Source organism: Rhinolophus sinicus, chromosome 15, assembly GCF_057876585.1.
Source record: "Rhinolophus sinicus isolate RSI-liver-muscle chromosome 15, RSI-T2T, whole genome shotgun sequence".
Taxonomy (NCBI): Eukaryota; Metazoa; Chordata; class Mammalia; order Chiroptera; family Rhinolophidae; genus Rhinolophus; species Rhinolophus sinicus.
The window spans coordinates 120714010-120736688 of record NC_142515.1 but is presented as its reverse complement, the minus strand read 5'-3'; positions in this window follow the sequence as shown (position 1 = coordinate 120736688).

Genomic DNA, 22679 nt, shown 5'->3' with positions numbered 1-22679 from the left:
CCAGTTAGGTCTCCTTTTGAGTGATCTAGCATTTTTCATTCTCCTAAGTCTGCATGGCATACAAATCCCTAGTGTACTTGCAGGCCTTTTCCATAATACTATGAGCTTTTTCAGGGCTGAGGCTGTTTTTATTTGAGGGGTGTGTGTGTGTGCGTGCTTGCGTGTGTCTTATACAGTATCTTGTAAGAGCCTAGTACAGAAAACTGGGCTTTGTTGTGTTTGTTATTTCTCTGTATTTATTTGTTTCACTTGTTAAAAACATATAACCTCGAGGAAAATGAAGCAAATGTTCTATAGAAAGCTGCCACAAAAGCACAGTTTAATCTTATCTTGTGATGTAGTGAATTGGATGTGTTATTAACTGTGTAACTTTGTAAAAGTTACTTACACTTTTTCAGCCTCAGCTTCTTCCAGTCTAAAACATGAATAACTACTCTCAGGAGTTATTATATAGAGTAAAAAATAATAATAATATAATAAAGCAAATAATCTAATACAGAGTTCCTAAAAATTTCTGAATAAAATTTAATCGAATCTGAAAATCACTTTTACTGAATAATCAACAATATAAATTCTTTGCAGGTCCAAAACTTAGTAAACACCTATTTTACTAACATTTTAAATCATATCTTTAAATTCATATTATTGCTATATGTTTCTACCTTGAACATCTAATTATCTAAACCTTATTATTCAGTAATTTATTTTATGGGAGTTAGACAGTAGTTTCCACAACTGCTTTTTAATGTTACTCACAAATATCATAAAAGTAATATGGTCAAATACAAACTGACACTTGTGGGTTGTGATAATTAAATAAAGTGACATAATTATTTGCCAAAAAAAGTTCAGCACAGTTTAAGACAAAAATTCTGATGTCAGTAATTTGGAACACAAACTCTTCTTCTTCTTCAAAAAAAGAAGCAATCATTTGTGTGTAAATAATTAATGCAACATCTGACCACTAAACCATAATCATAAAGTAACTGATAAAGAACATCTCATGTAATAACTCTAGGAGATATATATTATATTTTAACTACAAATTTTGTAGATTCTCCAGTGACTAAACATAGAGTGACAGCTCATGATATATTTATATTTCCAAGATTCATGGTTTTATATTTTCTCATTATATTGTTAACTGGAAGAAAATTAAACAGTAAAATATGTCTGAGTCCACTTTTTAAACTTTGCTTGATTCAAGTGCCCTCCCTTCTACCACACTAGTTTAAAAAAAAAAAAAAAAAAAAAAAGAAAGAAAAGAAAAAGAAAAGAGAAGAATCAACAGTATCAGAAAGAGACAGCTGTCTTCATCCTCTCTCTTTTTCAGATTTTTGATTTTGCTTCGTTACCAACAGAAAAACGGTGTTTTGAATTAGGTAGCCTACATTGCCACTGTTGCCCAGGAAACAGTTATATCGTCCTTACATCCCATTTTTCTTAGAATGCAGGGGAAGGGTGAACTACAAATATTTTATAATTTAATGTTGATGTTTTCCCCCATAACACTATGATTTTCAACAGAAGATCCAGATGATATTCTCTGCTCTATTCAGGATACCTGTATTATGGAAAGCACTTTTTCAATGCCAGTTATGAATGTTGGAAGCATTATTCACTTTTCTTGCTGTATAAACCTATGAGTTTCACTCTTACAATTTATGTCGGTCACCACCCAACCTGCATGTCAGACAATTAAGTTTTCTTCAAATTAAATTTTGGAACTCTTAAACAATGAGCTCCATCAGTGAAATAGAAAGCGGGTCTCTCAGACATCTTGTGCACACCACCTTGAGCCATTGGACACGGATGTCACTCCAGCCACCACCACAGTAGCCCTGTGAGGTTTGACAGGTTTCACTGACAATAGCTCCTTGCTTCATGTCTGTCACCTCGACTGCTAATTTGCATGTTGGGGCTTCCCTATTGCCCCTGCTGTATGAAAGGACACAACTCCTTGCGTTCAATCTTGCACAACCTAGGATGCTTTATTATGCTTCCTAATAAATCAGTAATACATAATTTTGACTTACATAGGCTCTGCTTTCTGGGGAACACAGGCTAAGACTAGTTATACATAATCATGTTTAAGATCAAGGATTTTGAAATCAAATAGACCTGGAACTATTTTGAACTGTGCGACTTTTGGGAACATTTACTCAAATTCTTTGAACGTCTTTCTTTTACTTAATGGGTATAATGGAATTAAGACTTATTTCACAGATATGGACAGGACTGGAGAGGAAAGGATTTGTAAAACTTTTAGTAGAGTGCCTGACACAGAATAAGAAAACAATAAATATAATCTATATAGGGATCATTGATAATTATTCTTCTGCCTCTTCTGAATACTACACAAAACTGCATTTGAAAAGAACACCTGTCAGCTAAACAAATTTGAGAAATTTATTTTTAAATTTATACATACATAATGTATAAACTATGGTGAGGAAAAATTTGAAGTGGAGAGTATTTTTTAATATTATATGCATATTTGAAGATCCGATAGCATATGAAATCGTTTAGCAAAAATGTTTGCAGAACATCTCTACTCTCAAGCAGTGTGTTTAATATTGACTTTATAGTATTGCTGTGAGTATTTGATTAGAGAAACTATATAAAGCACTTAGCATAGTTCTCGCATTGTAAAACTGTATTATAATCATATGTAATGGGCTAATACAACTATGAAAATTGCCTTATTTTTACTTATTTCATCCTTATAGCATCTCTTTGCTGTAAAGAGGATTTAAGTTCAAGTACAAAAATTATAAAAACTTAAGAGACAATGAGTTAATTAAAGAGACATGAAACATTTCCTGTAGCTAGGACTTCCAATGCTATGTTGAATAACAGTAGCAAGAGTGGGCGTCCTCCTCTCACTCCTGATTTAAGAGAACACATTTTCAGCTTTTCACCATTGAGTATGATGCTAACTGTGGGTTTGTCACAGATGGCCTTTACTATGCTGAAGTACATTCATTCCCGCTGTACCCATTTTGTTGGGAGTTTTGATCACAAATGGATGTTAAATTTTGCCAAATGCTTTTCTGCCTCTATTGTGATGGTGATCATATGATTTTGATCCTTCATTTTGTTAATCTGGTATGTCACATTGATTTGTAGATGTTGAACCATCTTTGCATCGTTATCCTTTAACGTATGGTTGAATTTGGCTCACTAATATTTTGTTGAGGATCTTTGTTTCTATGTTTATCAGGAATATTGACCAGCAATTGTCTTTCCTTGTGGGCTTGTTTTGGTATCTGGGAAATGTGGCCTCATAGAATGAGTTTGGAAGCGTTCCCTCCTCCTTGATTTTTTTGAAAGAGTTTGAGAAGGACAGGTATTAAATAGTCTTTGAATGTTGGTTAACATTCACCAGTGAAGCCATCTGGTCCTGGACTTTTGTTCATTTGAAGGTTTTTATTTTTATTTTTATTACTGAATCAATCCCCTTATTAGTAATTGTTCTACTCAAATTTTCCATTTTTTCTTGGTAACGTCTTGGAAAGGTGTATGTTTCAAAAAAGTATCCATTTCTTCTGGTTTGTCCAATATATTGTTATTTAAAATTAAACTTAAAATTTTACTTGAAAATTACGTTTGTTTCATGCATTTCTCCATGCATTATTCAGAGGCACAAGTGCAGGTTTGGAGGAGGCAGAGTCGGATTAATCAGGGTTGTAATTTGACAATATAGGGTGATGATGTTAAAGGAAAAAAGAGAGTTGAAGGAAATGAAAGGAGTAATTATGATGCGAACAAGTATCATAGCCTGATGGACCTTGAAAACAGATTCTGTAAACCATACAACCTATTGGGAGTATAGGCTCAAAGCAGCAAGAGATGGGAGGAGAGGCAGTGAGTTCGAGAAGAAAGGAAAGACATTTTAGGTAGTGCACTACTGAGCTGGCCACAGCTCTCTGACAATGCACAGCCAGGATATGGATTACTACAACTCAAAAAAGATTTCAGAGTAAGTGAGAAGTATTTAACTGCCAGCTCCTTCTTGTCTCCGGATTTTTAGGGTCAATTTTGTTCCCCAGAGTAAGCGCTAAGTCTCTGCATTTCTGAGTTGAATTCTCCAGGCCTCTGGTAGCTTCTGATTCCCCAAGCACAGAGTTCACCCGAGCCACAGCGTGGAGGAAGGAATCCTGTTACGTCCCTGTGAGTCGGACTGGGCAGCGCAGAGCTCTGGATCTACTGTTTTCTATTTTTACACAGCAGAGCCCACACTGAGTTAATAAGAAAAGAACTGGGGATGGACTGTGTAGCTGGGGATGGACATGTAAAGGCTATTGCTACTGTATAGCCTATAAGTTTTGTCCTATTTAAGAATATAAAATAAACACAATATATTATATTTCATCACTTCAAATGACTGAGAACAAGTAAACTATAAATATATGGCTGCAGGTGAATAACTTGAAAGTTGCCAAACAAAATCACAACCTTGAAGTAGATACAAATTTTGGTAAAACACAATATCATGCAAATTTAAGCAAGATAACGCATTTTTAAGAAGAAATCTGTGCAGCCTGGATGAACTCAGCATTAGCGTAAGTGTATTCTGAGTGTAATTTATAACTGTGCTGTGGAGCACCCTGAGCCTCCTTTCACCTTCTGTCAGAAGACTGCAGACACTCATGGCTATCCTGTGCATACAAAAATGTAAGAAAACTATTCCAAGCAGTATATTTAAAGCCATGCAATTTAAAACAATAAGATGACACTTTTGCTTTGCCCCCAAAATTTCCAAGCACAAAAATGACATCAGTTTCTCTCTCTGTTCATGAGTTGTAAATTGACCCAAATTTCATACAGGAAATTCTATATGTATCAAAAACTTTAAGTTGTGAACAAGGAAAAAAACTAGCCATATATGCAATATCTGCAGAAGATCATTTCTTGAATTTTGCATTTAACAGGACAAAATCCCCAAAAGCCTGAATATCCAATAATATTGGGTTGGGTTGTCAAGAAATTAAAAAGTTAAGAAAACATATAATGCACATTTTAAGAACTATTGCAAAGATAAGTAAAATGTGAAACTTGAGCAAGCAGGGAACAGACAATTGAAAATCAAATATTTGAGGGGAAAATATTTCAAAAATTTCTGTCAGATTTTTAACAAAAAAGTACAGAAGCAACAGTGACAAGAGGACAGGTGATTGGGGATTCAAAAAATATGTACTTACTGAGAAATCCAGGAAAAGAAATAAAAGTAGATAAGAATCGGTGAGATGACTACTAGAAATGCAAGACATTTTCTGTTTTTCTGTTTTGTTGGGGCGTGGTGACAGTGACACTGCAGGCAGGCATCTCTAATGATAGCATGAAATCACTGAAGAGACTAAGACGAAAAAATCTTTAACGTTTAAGTAAATTGCATATTTTGCTGCAAAGATGTGCTCAGGTAAGACTTTCTCCTGTTCTAAATGCTCTGAGTTAATAAATAGGCTTTCTGTGGGAAGAAGAGATGATTGGATCGTTAACGGTTGGTTCAATTTGGAATAACTGATTTTTCTGTGATTTCAAATAAACAATAATGATATTTACTTTTAGTCGACAATATTTTGAACATTACAACTTTCTTTCCAAAATGACAATTCCTTACATCAAACAGATAACAAAACAATGTAGTATAAAAAAGATTCCCTCCAGAGGAAACTAAAAGAAAGTGTGAGAATAGGTCAACACACATTTTAAAACAAAAATAAAAGGGGATAAAAAATATGATGATTTTAACCTTAACATAAATATTTGTGATATTAAATATGCATGTATTAACAGCAAAAGTATTTCAATAATAATGTTATTCCTCCACTTATAATTTGTAGTATACTAAAGGGAGGGTAAAGTTATGTAATTATCACATGCTGCTTAATCATAGGTATTCAAAATTAAATAGTAATAAAACACATTGATTGATTAATACCCCAGTATCAATTTGTGAAACATTCTTGTGTCTTTCAGACTTGATTAAAATATACTAAATACTTTTAGTATATTTTAATATACAGCTGATGCAGATTTTTCAATTATTTGGAAAAACATATGCTTACGTTAGTCCAACTCTGAGATTTGCATATTTCAGGAAAATAAAATAAGGCTGGTATTATTTTGTATTTTAAGAAGGTTCCATATTAAACTGACTATCATGGGATATTAACGTAATCATTTCTGTAGCAAAATGTATTGTAAAACCCATTCAAGATAACAAGGATAGTCTCTTCCAATCCCTCAAGCTGTGGTGTGTTTTTGTTTGCACAAGAGTGAAACTTCTTTTTCCTTTGTTGTCTATTTTAAGACACTGGCAGCAACTCTGAAAAACAACTGATAGAGGCCTTTCAATTTTACGGGTTCTCTTGGATTTTGTGTGATCTTTGGAAAGGACAGAAGGGGTTAACACCACTAATGTTACAGAGTTTTCCAACACCTTTGGGAAAGGAGGATTGGAGTTGTATTAAATTTGCTTTAAGAAAGTGAAAAAATTGAAAATTTTTATAAATCTGAGCTTTTGGGTTGTCATACCTGCCTGTTACATATTTTTTTTATATTAAATTATATACATTTTTGGCAGTTGACAGATTTTCACTTTATTGCCTATGTTCCCAAGTCCCTAAGTTATTATTTTGTTTTCAAATTCTAGGATCATGGGTAAGGAAAACTTTTCATTTTATCTCCTTAGATCACAGTCCCTACCCTACAACACCCTCACCTTGCAGCAACAGCTTCTTTCAAATGGTAGGGATTTTCCTGTGGTTTCCGAAATATACAATGTTGTGCCAAGTTTGCAGAAACTGATATAGAATCTCAAGCTACAGCTGGACAGTACCAAATCATAAATGTCTTTCACTGTCTAAAATAAGTAGAGATGTACAATTTATAAATGTGGGAGAATTTCCATGCTTATGTTAAACTCAATTCTTCCTTTCAATTTTTCTTTCTCTTGGGGCATTGCCTCATCCACTTTAACTGGTTAGAAAGAATAAGACGTAACAAATCGACATGGGAGAGTTGTACAGATTTTACAACTCAGCTTTTCAATTATTTCCAAAATAATTGTATTTGCAGTTGAAAAGATGGATATTAAAAGAACAAGGTATCAAAAATTTACTGATAACTGATAATTTGCTTCATCAACACTCGAAAGGAAACCATTGTGGGGTTTAGAAGCTGACAATGTAAACGAATAAATGCAATTAAAATGCCCAACATAGAAAGCCAGTGGTTGCCTTAGAAATTTTTGTCGTAATTAATTAGATTCTGTTAACTTGTAAAAATGAAAGTAAGAATTGGGGGCAGGGAAGAGCATTTAGGAAAATTTCATAAAGATTTGAATTCCTAAAGATAGTAAAGCAATGTAGAGACTGAAATTTAGGATTACAATTTTCCATTAAACAACCTATTTCAATCCTCAGCAGATCTTTTTGAGTACACGTTACATTGCATTTTATTGTGTTCGACTTGAGCTTGAAAATAGCCTATCATTTATAAGGGTGCATTGGTGAAGAATATCCTGACTGATTCCCTGAGGGAGCAATTATAATTGTTTAAGGAGGATAAGTAAGAATAGAATAAGTACCCATGTCACAGGTCACATTAAATTCAGCATTGCCCATATGGGCGTTGGAAGATAACTATGGGGAAATTGTAGATACAATTTTTGCTGCATTAGCAGTTATTGATTCAAGACATTGGTTTTTGAATAGAAATGTTGAATTTGGATGGAGATGCCCCAAGGGCAGCCCATTTTTCTTGGCTAGCCCTTCACTCTTTCCGCAGTTCAAGCACAGCTGCTACAAGTTCAAACACTCTTTCAGTTTCCACTGAGTGGCAGCTTCCTTTATAACCTCTTTACCCAAGCCACCTGCAGTCATCTCTAAAACATTGAATATAAAGTTCCTCTTAATTCTTAAGACATTTGTCTTCCCATCAGGCAAGCAAGGCTTCTCTGAATTAGTCAGCAGAGAAGTAGAGTAGCTCCCAGAACTGTTCCGATCACAGCTTCCTCCCAAGCTCAGCAGTGAGCAATACTAAGTGGCATGTCATTTTGAAATATGCCACTGTCAGTGTCGCTTCATGTAGAAAGTTGTGTGCCCAGATATGAAATGAAAAAGGAAAACAATTCTCACAAATTTCTCTGCTATCTTTTTCATATACCTAGTTACACTGCATGGTTATTACTTTTGCCTCCTCAGCATCCATTCAATCCTTTTGAGACTTCCAATTTCCATTAAGAAAAAAACAACTTTCCCTACTCTCTTCCCACATGATTCAGATAACACTGGTTGTAGTAGTGGGTATGACATCCAGATAGAGCCAAACAATATAATTCCAACCCCTGGCCACACCCACTGGTCCTGGGATATGCTTATGATCTAAGCTGTTTTAATTTTCTTTCTGAAGGCAAAAATAATTTAATAATAGAGTATGCCATTAGTCATTTATATTTTGATTACTATTAGTATTTTGCCATGAAAACATTAAACATGAGCGTCTCCATAGTTGAGTATTCTAACTGGGTTTTTCTTCCCTATCCATTTTTAAGCCATCATTGTTGTTTGTCAGCTTTTAAATCCTCTGAATTAGATATGTACTTAAATTACAAAGCAGGAGCTTGGGGTGAGAAGACATAATGCATTAAATCACATTTCAAGCTGTTTTAATTAATATTAACAATTGGCATGTAGGGGCACTGACTAAGGCATTCTTGTCCCAACCCCCCCTTGTTCTCCCTGATTTAAGGATAAGCTGACATAGCCATATCATTACAGGCAACCATTATGTTGAGCTTAGAATAAAGTCATCTTAGAGTTGATGAGTAGAGAGAAAAGATGGAAAAAGACAGAGATCTGATGATATTAAGACTGCATTCAAATTCCACCTGAAGCTAATTCTATTTGTGTTTCTCAGTAATATGAACAACTCGTAAGTTCCCTTTAAAGCCAGTTTTAGTTGCGTTTTCTTATCCCTTTCTATGGAAACCAACCTAAACTATACAGCAACTTATCCTGTACTTAGGAACAAAATAGAAAATGAAAATATGAACTTCAAGTCAGAGAGTGTTTGGCTAGTGTTATAAAGTTCATGAATATATGCACAGAAAGATTCTTTTTGAGGCCAGACTCAGTCACGAATCTGCCCTTTCCACTAAAAGCTACAGTGGCTTTTAACACCCACCACCCACATTTTATCACAGGATATATCTGATAGCACTTGTAAGAGACTCTCTTACAAGCATAAAATGTAGTCGTAATCATTTTGTGGAGTAAAGTGCAACTTAGCCAAACACAAATTTTAGCATCTTCTGAAGCTGGACTGCAGTTACAGATATAAACAAACAATTAATGATGATTCAGTACAATGTTTGAACTTTCAGAAATTGCAGAGACATTGAAAACTCTCTCCTCTTTCTGATTAAGGATCTGAAATCGCAAGTTCATCTAATTGTGCATGAAAGACCTCGAAGCAAAATTAGAAGCATCAAATGTTTTCCATTTCCTCATAGATGAAAGGAAAACATATAATACTCTGAGTTAAATGAAAATGTCTTTACATGTATTTTTGTATTAAGTAAGCCTCGTATGACACTCAAACTTTGGACAATTTTATTCAACCCTGTAACTAAACTGTTACCAGGGATTCTCTTTATTAATGAAAGTTTATCATAGTAATAACATTTTACTTGACATCTCTTTCTCAAAGGCATACCAGTATATATCTTTGTGATTCTTTGATGGTCTATATGACTTTGGGCAAATGCATTAACCTCTTTGAGTCTTCATTTTATAATCTATAAAATTCAGTTGCTTTATGATTCATTTCAAAGAACCAGCTTTACATCGAGTTTGTCTATTTTCTTAGGTTTCTGTATCATTGATTTAGCTTTATTCTTTATGATTCCTTCTGCTTGCTTTGAATTTCATCCACTTTTTTATTTATTTGCTTCTTTTAAAGGTAGAATCTTATATTACTGTTTCAGACTTTTGTTGAAAATACGAATTTAATGCTATGAATACCACTCTAAGCATTACTTTAGCTAGATCAGCAAATATTTGTAATATTCTATTTTCCTTTTCAATTAATCCAAAGTTTATTTTTAATATCCATTCAAACTTGCTCTTTAACCCATGGGGTATTTACAGGTGTATTAATTAATTTCCAAATATTTGCAAATTTTCCAACTAATCCTGTTATCAATTTTAAGGTTAATTCTGTTATGGTCAGAAATTTACTTTTTATCACTTCAATTATTTTTGTTTGTATGATTTGCTACACAACCAAGAACACCCTCTGCCTTAGTCAATGTTCCATATTCACTTGAAAGGAATGTATATTCTGCGGACATTAGGTAAATGTTCCATACTTGTCGATTATTTCATCCAATGGTGTTGTGGCATTCTTTTAAATCCTTACAGATCGTCTGACTGCTACTTCTATCAATTACAGATAGAGGAGTGTTATAATCTCCAGTTATCTTTGTAGGATTTTCTACTTCTCCTTTCAGTTCTATCAGTTTTTGCTTCTTATAATTTATACCTCTGTTATCAGGTACACGCACATAAAAAAGGATCATGTCTTCTTGGAAAATTGACACCTTTATCATTATGGAATATCCATCTTTATTCCTGTTAACATTTTTTGTCCTAAATCTACTCTATCAGATATTTATATGACTATTTAGCTTTATTTTATTAGTGTGCACATAGTATAATGCTTTTCTTTCTTTTCCTTTTAACATCTCTATGCCTGAATATTTAAAGTAGGTTTCATGTAAATAGCATATAATGGGTTCTTTCTTTTCTTATTCAACCCACCAATATTTGTTATTATTTAGTGCCTTTTAACCATCTATATTTAAGGTGATTATTAATATAGTTAGATATTATATCTCTAGCTGTTTTCTATTTGTTCCATTTGTATCCAGGTTTGTTCCCCACCATTTATGACTTCGCTAGGCTTCTTAAACATTTTAAATTGTTACATTTTATCTACACTATTGACTAATTATTACTAATTATTTATACCTCTTTTAATTTCTTAAAAAACTGCTTGCCCCAGTTTTAACATATATTTTCTTATTTAATCAGAATCTGTGTTCAAATAATATCATACCATTGCATATATAGTGTAAGTACATTATAACCCTAAGTTCTCAATTACTCCTATCTTAGCCTCTATACTATTATTATCATATACTTTATTTTTACATATCCTGTAAACACACAATACTTTTTTTTTTTTTTTCAGAAAGTCAGTTATCGCTTGCTTGGATTTCCTTTACAATTTTCACTACCTGTCTTATTCCATAATTTAATTTTAGATAGAAATAATGGAAACTCTACACTATCAGATTACAAAAAGAAGCATGATTACAAAAAGAATATATGTTTTCAATGTTAAGAAACTTGAACTTCCACTGTAAATAAGGTTTCGTAAACCATGGATACAACTGAACCAACAAACTATTTTAGTATTTAGTTTTTGCTATTTTATTGTCAGTTTTTCCTAGCCAATTATTTGATCAGGTTACCTGGAAAACAGGCAATGAAATAAAGATATATTGGGGAGTGTTTTCAGGAATCATATCTATAGGGAATGAAAGAAAAATGGAACTAGGAAGAAGAATAAATTAAACTATGATATAGTTGCAACAGAGGCCTCTGCTGAGCTCAAGGAGAGTTCTCAAGCTACTGTAGGTATCCCTTCAAAAGTCTCCCAAATTGTGGAAAAGTAGTGGCACTTTGTAGCCCTGTATTAACTGCATTGGACATGAATTTCTTCCCCTGAGGCGGTGTAAGAGTATATGAAGCAGCTTCCTTAGACTGAGAGAAATTCCTGGGGAGGGAGATTCCTATGAGACATTAGCAGCCGTCACTCCCAGCCACTGGGGTAGCAAGTGTCTCCACTCTGAAAGGGGAGATAAGTAGCATACCATAACATCCACTACAGTCCACCCCTCCTTGTGCCACTTAGATGCAGCTTCTTTTTGTGATACATTTACTCCATCTGGAATCAGATCCTCCAGGTCTCTTTTCCCCTGAGGAAAAATAATGCTACTGAGACTAACACAAGGTTTTCTCCCCTGGAGAAACAAATGATACTCACAATCTTCCTACTTGGTTACATTTTCTAGAGTCCCTCCAAGTTCAACTACCAGTTCCACTGTTTAAGAGGTATTACTTGGTGGGGTAATAACCTCAACAAGCTAAACAGAGAATTATCATATGACCCACTCCTTTGGTAGATACCAAAAAAAAAAAAAAAAAAAAAAAAAGAAAGAAAGAAAGCAAGGACTCAAATAGATATTTGTAGGCCGATGTTGATTTCAGCATTATTCACAATAGCCAAAATGCGGAAACAACCACTGTCTTTTAACTGATACATGGATAAAAAAATGTTGTATATATGTACACTTGTACACTTGATCTTAGTCAAAAGGCCGAGAAGCGATGTATATGTACACTTGTAATTGAATATTACTTAGTAATTGAATATTACTAAGACATTACAAGGGATGCTACAACATGGGTGAAGCTTGAAAACATTTTGCTAAATGAAATAAGCACGATAAAAAAGAGCAAATCTTTTATGATTCTTTTTATGTAAAATATTCAGGCAAATTCATAAGGGTAGAAAACAGATTAGAGTATAAGAGGGGAGGTAGGGGTCAAAGTTATTATTTAATGTTTACAGAATTTTTTGATGGTGATAAAAAAGTTTTCAAATAGATAGTGGTGAGAGTTTCATGACATTGTGAATACCACTGAATTTAATCTAAAAGGGTTAAAATAGCAAATTTTATAACGTATACGAGGTCTGACAATTAAGTTCGCGAATACATTCTATAATAGTGCTACATACCTCATTGCTGAATATCACTATGGTCACCTGCGAAGTACTCCCCTTGGGAAGCTATGCACTGATGCCAGCACCTAGTCCACACTTGAAGGCAATTTTGTAACTCTTTGTGGAATGGCCATCAGAGCTGTTGTTGTATTACCCTTGATGTCCTGAATGTTATCAAAATGTCTTCCTTTCAATATTTCATTTATCTTTAGGTAAAGAAAGGAGTCATTGGGGGCCAGATCAGGTGAATAGGGAGGGTGTTTCAATACAGTTATTTGTTTACTGGCTAAAAACTCCCTCACAGACAGTGTCCTGTGAACTGGTGCATTGTCGTAATGCAATGAGCTCCTTCCAGACCATTTCTGTACATACCTTTCTCACACCAAGATTTTCAGTTAAGATTTTCCTAACTGTTTTTCTATCTATGTTTACTTGGTCTGCTATGCTTCTCACAGTCAGCCAAAGATTTTGATGTACAATTCGACAACTTTTTGCCATGTTTTTGTCAGGTCTGCTTGTTACTGGCCGCCCTGATCGCTCTTTATCAGTGACACGTTCTCTCCTCTCAGAAAAACATTTACTCTATTTGTACACTGCCATTTTCTTCATGGCATTATCCCCATAAACTTGGACTAACATGTTCTGATTTCACTTCCACTCTTGCCAAGTTGAACAAGAAATTTAATGCTTGTTTGTTGCCTAATTCAAGCTCAGACATTCTCGTGAGGGCACATAAAAACACGCAACAACAATAATGAACGCCACTCAGAAAGACACTGTCATACATCGACATGAATGCAGCCGTGAGACACTGATATTCGAACGTTATGAAACCTTACCAAGAGGTTGGGTACAGTGCTGCACATGGTGGCAAGTTCGCGAACTTAATTGTCAGACCTCATAGATACCATATAATGACATTGATTTAGTGTGTATATTGCTCCTGGAGAATGATATACCATCTGAACAGGCGTACATGATGTTATGCAGAATACCTTGTTGGTGCAGGAATCTGGATAGCACACATCTGGATAGCATCTATTTAAACAATGAGCATAAACCTAGTAACTGTATTATTCCAGACAGCAAGTATATACACAAATACCTTTTTTTTTTTTTTTTTTTTTAATTTCAGAGGTGCATTTGTGTAGGGAAAGAACATGTACTGCTCTAAAGTGACACTTTTCAAAGTTGGAAATATTTTACATAGTCTATTTTATTTGCAGATATTCTAATAAAATATATAACAAGTGAGTACTTAAAAGCACTAAGTGCTCATTATTTTATATAAGGAGTCATTTGGCTCTTAGAAGAAATTATATTATTATAATCACATGCATAGATTTCATTGTCTCACAATATTTCTAGAATCTGTCCAACTTGCAAACACAATTAAAATCGTCTAATAGAAATAAGGCTTGCATCACAATTCATTAGAATGCAATTTATTATTTAATTTATGAATAACACTAAAGTAAGAATTTAATTTGCTAAGGCTACAATAAGTGTCTTTGGTCATTAAGAATATATATCTCTATGAGATATTTATGGAGACTGCGTCCTTTCATGGCATACTGTTTTAAACAATAATTTTTCAAAACTAATTTGAACAATGTATTCCTAACTGAAATGTATGTAATGAACAAGTTACACCCAATTTACATTTGATTAGAGACAATGGAATCATGCTAATAAAACATTTAAAACATAAGGTTCAGAGAAGAGAATATGAGTTATTATTTAGTGAACATCAACTATGTGACATATTGTATTACATAACCACACAGAAAAGCTAAAGACAACATAAGGAGTATTTCATTTTTAAATGCTTATTTAAAAAGTCAATGAATGTTTAAGTGGATTCTTATTCTAAAATATAACAACGATGAAAATATTTTCTTAGCATCCCTATATTACTGTTCTATTAAACAAGCTACAGATGGCAATCTTACGCTACATGATGTATATATGAAATCATATAATAATAATTAAAGCTATAGAAGAGATTTGGCAATAAGTTTGAAAACGTCCACTGAGCCGTTTCTCTCTAAATTTAGCAGATTAGACTTCTGATGGGTGGTTATTGCTAGGAACAACAGAAAAAAATTTTCTTTTTCAATGTCTGTGAGAATGTCAGGATTCTGAATGTCAATGTTATTCTTGAAGTGAGTGGTTCCCACTTGACATTGAAAGTCACCAATCAATGACAAGGGTTTCATTGAGCCACAGAGAATTCAAGAGAAGATATAGAAGAATTATATAATTTAAATTTCTTATTTAATTCTAAAAAATTCTGAGGTTATACCCTCTTACATGTTTTGATATTAAAATGTTTTATTTATGAGCAAAATATAGCAGAGTCTATATTAAAAATAAACAATCATATGTCATTCCTTAAATGTTTTCTTTTTGTTGTTTATGACAAATTTCTGCCTCTCACCACAACTGCAGCATGAAGCCACTATTTCCAGAGTACTTAGGGAGTTTTTACAGAATAGCCAGCAGAGAATTGTTAACTAGGACAAATTCTAATTTAGTGAAGTAAGTGGAAGAGAAAAATGAATTCAATGATACTGCACAGCAAGCATAATGACAATCTTATTTCTGCATTATATGCAATCTTTTTGTTTGTTTGTTTGTTTTGTTTAATATTCACCTAAGACTGCATGTAAAGTGACACGTTGTAGGGAAGTAAAGGTTAAAAATATTCCATGTGCTCACAGGATTCCAAAGAACACCACTATTACCAAGATACCACTACCAACCCGAAACCACGATCACGTTAGAGGGCAAAGCTTTCTGGAAAATCAATTTATAAAGATTCAATTACTAAAATTAATTGGTAGGAAAGACTAAGTTCTATCTTATCTAGTTATGTGATCCTTTATTTAAGGAGCAGGACGTCCACACATTGATGTATAGCAAGGCCATAAGTAGCAAGTAAGGAATAAAATGAAACCGAGAGTCCACGGGTGAAGACTGGGGCTTGAAAGAAACATTTTGTCAGGATCATAACTATTCCTTTAAACATCCTCAAAATAGGATCATACCCCCTCTTCACTTTGGAAATCATGGAACTCAATATCACAATCCACAAAAGATCCACCTAAGCCCCCTACATATAAATATGATGAATACAAAAGATGTGCATTTAGGCCTATAAGGAGTTTAGTTCAATCATTTAGAACAAAGTTATATAAGCTTCATAAGGTCATGACTCAAAAAGGAAAAAAAAAGCAAAAAGCTTTATTGGTATTTCTATGTATAGAAATCTGACTGGGTCACACAAAGCTCAGGTAATTAAACAAACAAACAAACAAAAAAGAAACACAAGTAAATACAATCCCTCAAGCTAAAGAAATTGACTTACTCACTCCACAGCCCCAAATTTATGTTTGAGGAAGGCCATTTCTGCCAAGAAGTCCCAGTTCTCCCGACTTCTTGAACTCCCTAGTTCACTTTCATTTCTTACTCTTCTGTCCCCTAAGAATATAAACTAGACAGTTACTGTTCCCTTGTGTCTCCCGTAATACTGTTGAAGGTCAAACTCTGGCTTGGTCCTTGCCACTGCAACCCCCTTTTACAATGCCAACAGTAAAATATTCTGTGCAGGGTCACATTGGAATTCCCTTTGGGACGCCTCAATCACTGCTGTGGTTTTCCCTGGGCTTGGCATTATAAAATGCTGTTGTGCATTTCTAGGCCTAAACACACTGACTTATTCCTTATGATACTGAACTATTTCAGAAACAATGGAGATCTCTTCCTGCAATGGATATAACAATTGACCCAAATTTACTTTCTTTATATATTCCTTTCCATTCATTCCAAAGTTTGGCCAACGTTAATGTTAAAGCAATCCTTAGTTTTTCATATTATGAAATCATTGATGGGAAGCTTATAATTGGAATTTTCTAGAAGTTAACTGAGCAATTGACCTTACAAGCATGCTTATAGAATTGAGATGTAAACTCTTATATTAAAACTTTTCAAATTCTAGGCAAAGTGTATGTTTTTCCTGTTCCTCCACAATCAGCCTTGGCTGGTATCTCAAACTTCCAAAATTCACGCTAATTAGCTGAAATAAAAGATCAAATTATAATTTCCATGTCTTTCTTCTTGAGCCAAACAGTCCTAAAATAGCTATGGCTCCCAGAATGATTACTTATAGATCATTAAGTTACAGGCTAGTCATACTATCAAGTGCATTTGTGTATGAGTCAGGGTTCTCCAGGGGGAAAAAACCCTATATTTGCACATCCTATTGGTTCTGGTTTCTCTTTCTTTGTTTCTCTTTGTCTCTGTCTCTGTCTCTCTCTATATATAAATATAAAGATACATACTAGGAGTGCCAAAAAATGTATACACCTGACTTGTATTCATCTTTTGTTGTCAGGATATATTGACTATTACAATTTTAACACAGTTTTTTGCTTTCTTAAAATATGTATACTTTTGTTGTTGTTGTTGTTTTGACACCCTCTGTATATAAAGGATTGGCTCACACCTTATGGAGGCTGGCAAGTCCCATGGTCTACAGGCTGAACCGGCCAATGGGAGACCTAGAAGAGCCAATGGTGTAGTTCTAACCAAAGCCTGGCAGGCTTAAGATCCAGGAGCAGCTGATGTTTCAGGTGCAGGGGGAAGGCCAGACAAAGCCAATGTCACACCTTACAGGCACTCAGGTAGGAAGATTTATTTCTTATTTGAGTATGGTCAGCCTTTCTGTTCTATTCAGGGTTCAAAAAACTGGATGAGACCCGCCCACATGAAGGAGGACAATCTGCTTTACTCAGTCTAAGCTTAATCTCATCCAAAAACTCCCTCACAGAAATACCCAGAATAATGTTTGCCCAAATAACTGGGTGCAGCATTGCCCAGTCAAGTTGATACATAAAATTAACAGCGCAAGGTGATTTAAAAATGTCTGCATGTACATAGAGTGTGTATATATATACATATATATATATGTATATGTATATGTATATGTATATGTATATGTATATGTATATGTATATGTATGAAGAAATGTGTATAAATATTAAATGTCTCAAAATAATTTTGCATTCTATTAAATAATTGCTTATACTGTCTTTGCCATTTGAGGCTGTCTGGTATTTTTAAACTATGATGCAAATGTTAAAATAAAATTTATATGTCAGGTATGTTTTTTTGGCATAAAGCAAAAAAAAAAAAAACACCTATGTTTCAGGTTAAACAGAATTAATTGATAGCTGAAAATAAAAGAAAGAAAAAAAGAAGTGGTTACATAAAATATTTGATTTCACCATTTAAAAAATATTACTGTTTTTGCAAAGTAAAATGGGGCATTTTGAGGTAGACAGCAAGAAACATTATTGGTAAATTCACTTGATGCTGTTATTTGATTCACATTTAAGAATGTTCTTTTAGGAATTCTTAAGTTGTTTTCAGAAACAACAAGTCATCTGCCCAAGATTACTGCACAGTTTTTCAAAAGACAAACCATTTCATGAAAGTCTGCAATTATGTTCTATTAATGCAAACACACTGCAAATGCTGCGGATGTAAATGGAAATCAAAAGCACATATTGTTAACACATTAAGCTGCAGAGTGATGGTTGCTATTATTTTATTTCTTAACAATGCTGGATTTCTTGATGTTATATAAACTTGGTTCATTTTAATTCTGTGACCACAAATAGTGTAGACACTGAAAGACAAAGTTCTTTCAGTTTTCCAGGTGTGCTGAACACTCTTCCCTTGCCTCTGTTGGTCCACTTTACATCTTTCTCGCCCCTGCTCTCTGCCCAGGAGGCAGATATTTACCAGTGCACAAACTGGACTCTTGTCTTCTGGCTTCATGTTTGGTTTGGCCAATGAGATGCAGTGCCAGGATGCTACAGACCAGGAACAATGACTGGTGAGGGCATCCACCCCCACTCGCTCTCCCACTCCACCCGGCTACAGACCCTCTTCCACACCTAGTTTCTCACTGTGTTTTGGGAACTGTTTTATCTGATCTTGGTATTTCTGGCCTAGGTTGTTAAGGTCATTTCACTGTTGGTAGCCCTCTTGAGGTGATTCAACCATCCTTGCTTGATTGCAAGAAGCCGGCCCATGCTTTTGTAACAACCTTTTCCTCCGATTCTTTCCTTCCTTCCTTCCTTCCTTCCTTCCTTCCTTCCTTCCTTCCTTCCTCCTTTCTTTCCTTGGTTGAGGTATAATTAACATATAACATTAGTTTTAGGTGTACATAATGATTCAATATTTGTATGTATTGAAAAACGATCACCACAATTAAGTCTAGTTAACATCCATCACCAAGCTCCTTTCAATTACCTCTTTTCAACGCACCCCAGATGTCTGCCATTGAATAATACATAAGTACTAAATTAATTTTGTGAATATTTTAGAATTACATAGAATGTTACTAGAGATAAGGTTAAAGAAAAGATATATAACGTATATATGCATATATACTTATAGTTTTTAACTTTACATTTTGAAATAGTTTTAAACTTATGAAAAGGTTGCAAATAAGTGCTATATATATATATATATATATATATATATATATATATATAAAACAGTGATGGTTGCTGTTATTTTATTTCTTAAGAATGCTGGATTTCTTGGTGTAATATAAAACTTGGTTTATTTTAATTCTGTTATTACAAATAGTGTAGACACAGAAAGATAAATTTATATATATATATATATATATATATATATATATATATATATATTGCACTTATTTGAAACCTTTTGTTGCAAACATGTGTATATACATACAAATATATATATACATACATGGGAGAATTTTTCTAAAAATGCAATCCCTTGTGAAAAAATCTACAATTTTGAATATATAATGGTATAATACCGATTTGTTTCATCTACGTATCCATGCAATAACATGTATTCAGTGCCCTATTTCCCACATTTTATATTTTTCTAGAACATTTAAATAAATTAAGTTATTCAATTTGTTTTTAAAAGAAAAATAAGTTACCAGAGTTCTAGTTAAAACAAAGGAGGAAGCTGTAGATATTTCACCTATGTAACATTTGAAATATGATATTAAATGAATCATCTGTTAAGCACCAATTAAGAAATACAACACTTTGCTTCTGCTGCAGCTGCTGCTGTTGTTGTTATTGTTCAGTAAAGATTCTTGGGAGGTAAATTGGTGAGACTTTCTATAATAGACAATGTTTTTACTTTACCCTCACAATGGATATCACTTGCTTGGGAATAAGATTCTGGTTTAAAAATATTTTTTTTTCCTCTGAATTTGGAAGGCTTTCCTTTAAAATGTTTTCTCCTTTACTATTAAACTTGAGATATCTGGACCATATTTAATTTTCATTAATTTGTATATAATCTATTTTTCTTTCCTCCGAAGATACTGTTTATTTTGTCCATTTTGATTTTTTAACACTGCTATCAGTGGGAAATATGGAATATTACTTAATTAATTTCATAAGGATGTGTGTAATTTTGGGTCTTTTTCCATGCTATTCCACGCTTAGCAGTGCTTACCTAACCTGCAAATCAAGCTCTTTTTATACATTTCTGGAAGAACATTGTTCTTATCCTATTGATGTTTTTTTCTTGCTTCTATATTTATTCTACTCTATATAGAAATCTTATTAGTTATAAATGAAATATGGTTTTATTTTCCTAAAGGAGGAAACACTCTCTATATCTGGAATTTAGAGAAAGATAAAATCAGATTGGCATGCATCACTAATGAGGAGAGACTTAATTTAACTGTGAAGGATTAAGGCAATTGAAGGAGTTGGAGTGAACATTCCTATTTTATGAATCAAAATAATGTGGGACTTGGAACCCAGAATGGTAATAGTGTCAGGGGATGTAGAAAGCAAACTCCTAGGTGTAATTTAACACATGCATTGTGTCTGAATAAAATAGTATTGTGAATATTTAAAAATATTTATATATGGAACTTAGCTTTGGAAACTGTACACACTATAGAAGCAAATTTGATAACAATGATTAGATTTTTGTATTGTTGGGGTTATGTCTGTCTAGAAATAGAAATTTCTGGTGATGGAAATAATTTAAAAGCATAGTAAGTAATTTGAGTGGACATCATTGTTTTAGAGTAAGAGTGTTAGATTTAAAAAATGTTGGATTATTCTGAGGATAAGATGGTATATTCTGAACACAAAGAACACATCTTGGACCCTTAATCTATTTGGGTCCACACACCTTTAAGAATTTGAACCAACCTATAGACTCTTGCAATATGTCCAAACTCACATACAATGCATGCAATTCCATTCTAGTAGTGCATGCACCTCACATTCCCAAATTATCCAAATATATGATTAATAGATAAGAAGACTGTGATATAGGAATATATAAAGAGAAACATTAAGAGAAGGATATAAATTTCTTGATAAACAATCAATTACAGGCTTCAATTATAAGAACTGAATGAAAATACAATGTAAGAACTAGAGAAGAGAATTATCTTTCCCATCTGTCAATATTTTGTTCTAACAGGGATCACTGCAAAGACAAAAAACAAGGTGACAATTGTTTTAGGAAAAAAAAAAGAGGGTGACAATTTCTTTACATAAATGAGTTCAAGTTTCTATATTCTAGAGAAATGTTCTGTTTTTCATTATTTTTATTGCACTAAGAGGCACTTTTGCCCTATAAACAGATAATTAGATCCTATATACATCAAAACTTGATCAAAGGGTACACTTGAAAAGTCATAACTTCAATTACATATGTTATTTTTCGTTTTATATGATATAGAATATTGAGTTATCTTTTCACATAGGCTTAGCTACCTTGGAAAAACCATCCAATTCTCTTTCATTTATTCATGTATTCAGTTTTAAAAAACATTCAGTACCAAGACTATGCAGGAGATGCAGCAAGTATTAAGATGGATTTGATCTTTCCCATTTTCAGTCCAGGAAACAAAAAGAAGCAAAGACCTTTGCCAAAAACAACCCTGGAGATATAACCTGCTTTGTGCCAAGAATTGTTCAGGGGATACAGCTGTGAGAAAGAAAGATAACAGCATTTGCTCTTAAGTTGTTCACCATCCTGTAGTGGAAAGCGGATGCTGTATTCTCAAGTTAGGTTGTCTGAGTAACTCTCTAGCAATAATTTCAGAAACACTATGTGTAAAGAGTGAATACCATGTGTGAATAGAAGATGATTTTATTGAAGAAATGTGCCTTTTCAAAGGAAGGCCTTGGTTTGAGTTTTCCAAAGAAACCCATTGGTGGTGTTGGTGGAGGGGTAGGAGTGAGAGAGTGAACAGTCGTATACAATGCTGCGTTGAGATGCCCAATTAACAACGCTCTGCAGTCAGCTGTGCAGGAAGGAATTCTCCCCACTTTTGGACACTACCCAGGATGGCTCTGATACCTCTAAGACTGGTTGTTTGGTGAATGTGAGGAGATAAAACTCTTTTAATGAACCTTTGTGTTCTTTGGATGTGCAGTGACAGGAAGTTTCCTTAAAATGGTCTTTGGAGCAGAGATTGCACAGGAGCGGTGCCATATGGACATCACAGCCAACAAAAACTACTTTGTAAATACAACCTGGTTTTCACTTGAACAGCTTTCCGAAATAAGAATGGGCAATATCACAATAGCTAGTGGAGCAGGTGTAAGTGAGGTCATGAACAATTAGTGTGATTTCATTTGTGAGCACAGCTGGAAATATCTGATATCATCTACCTATGTGTACATATATCAATATCATCAAATATAAGCTTATGTGTATATATGTTGATACCTTCACTGATATAAGCTTATGTGCACATATATTAATACCTTCATAAA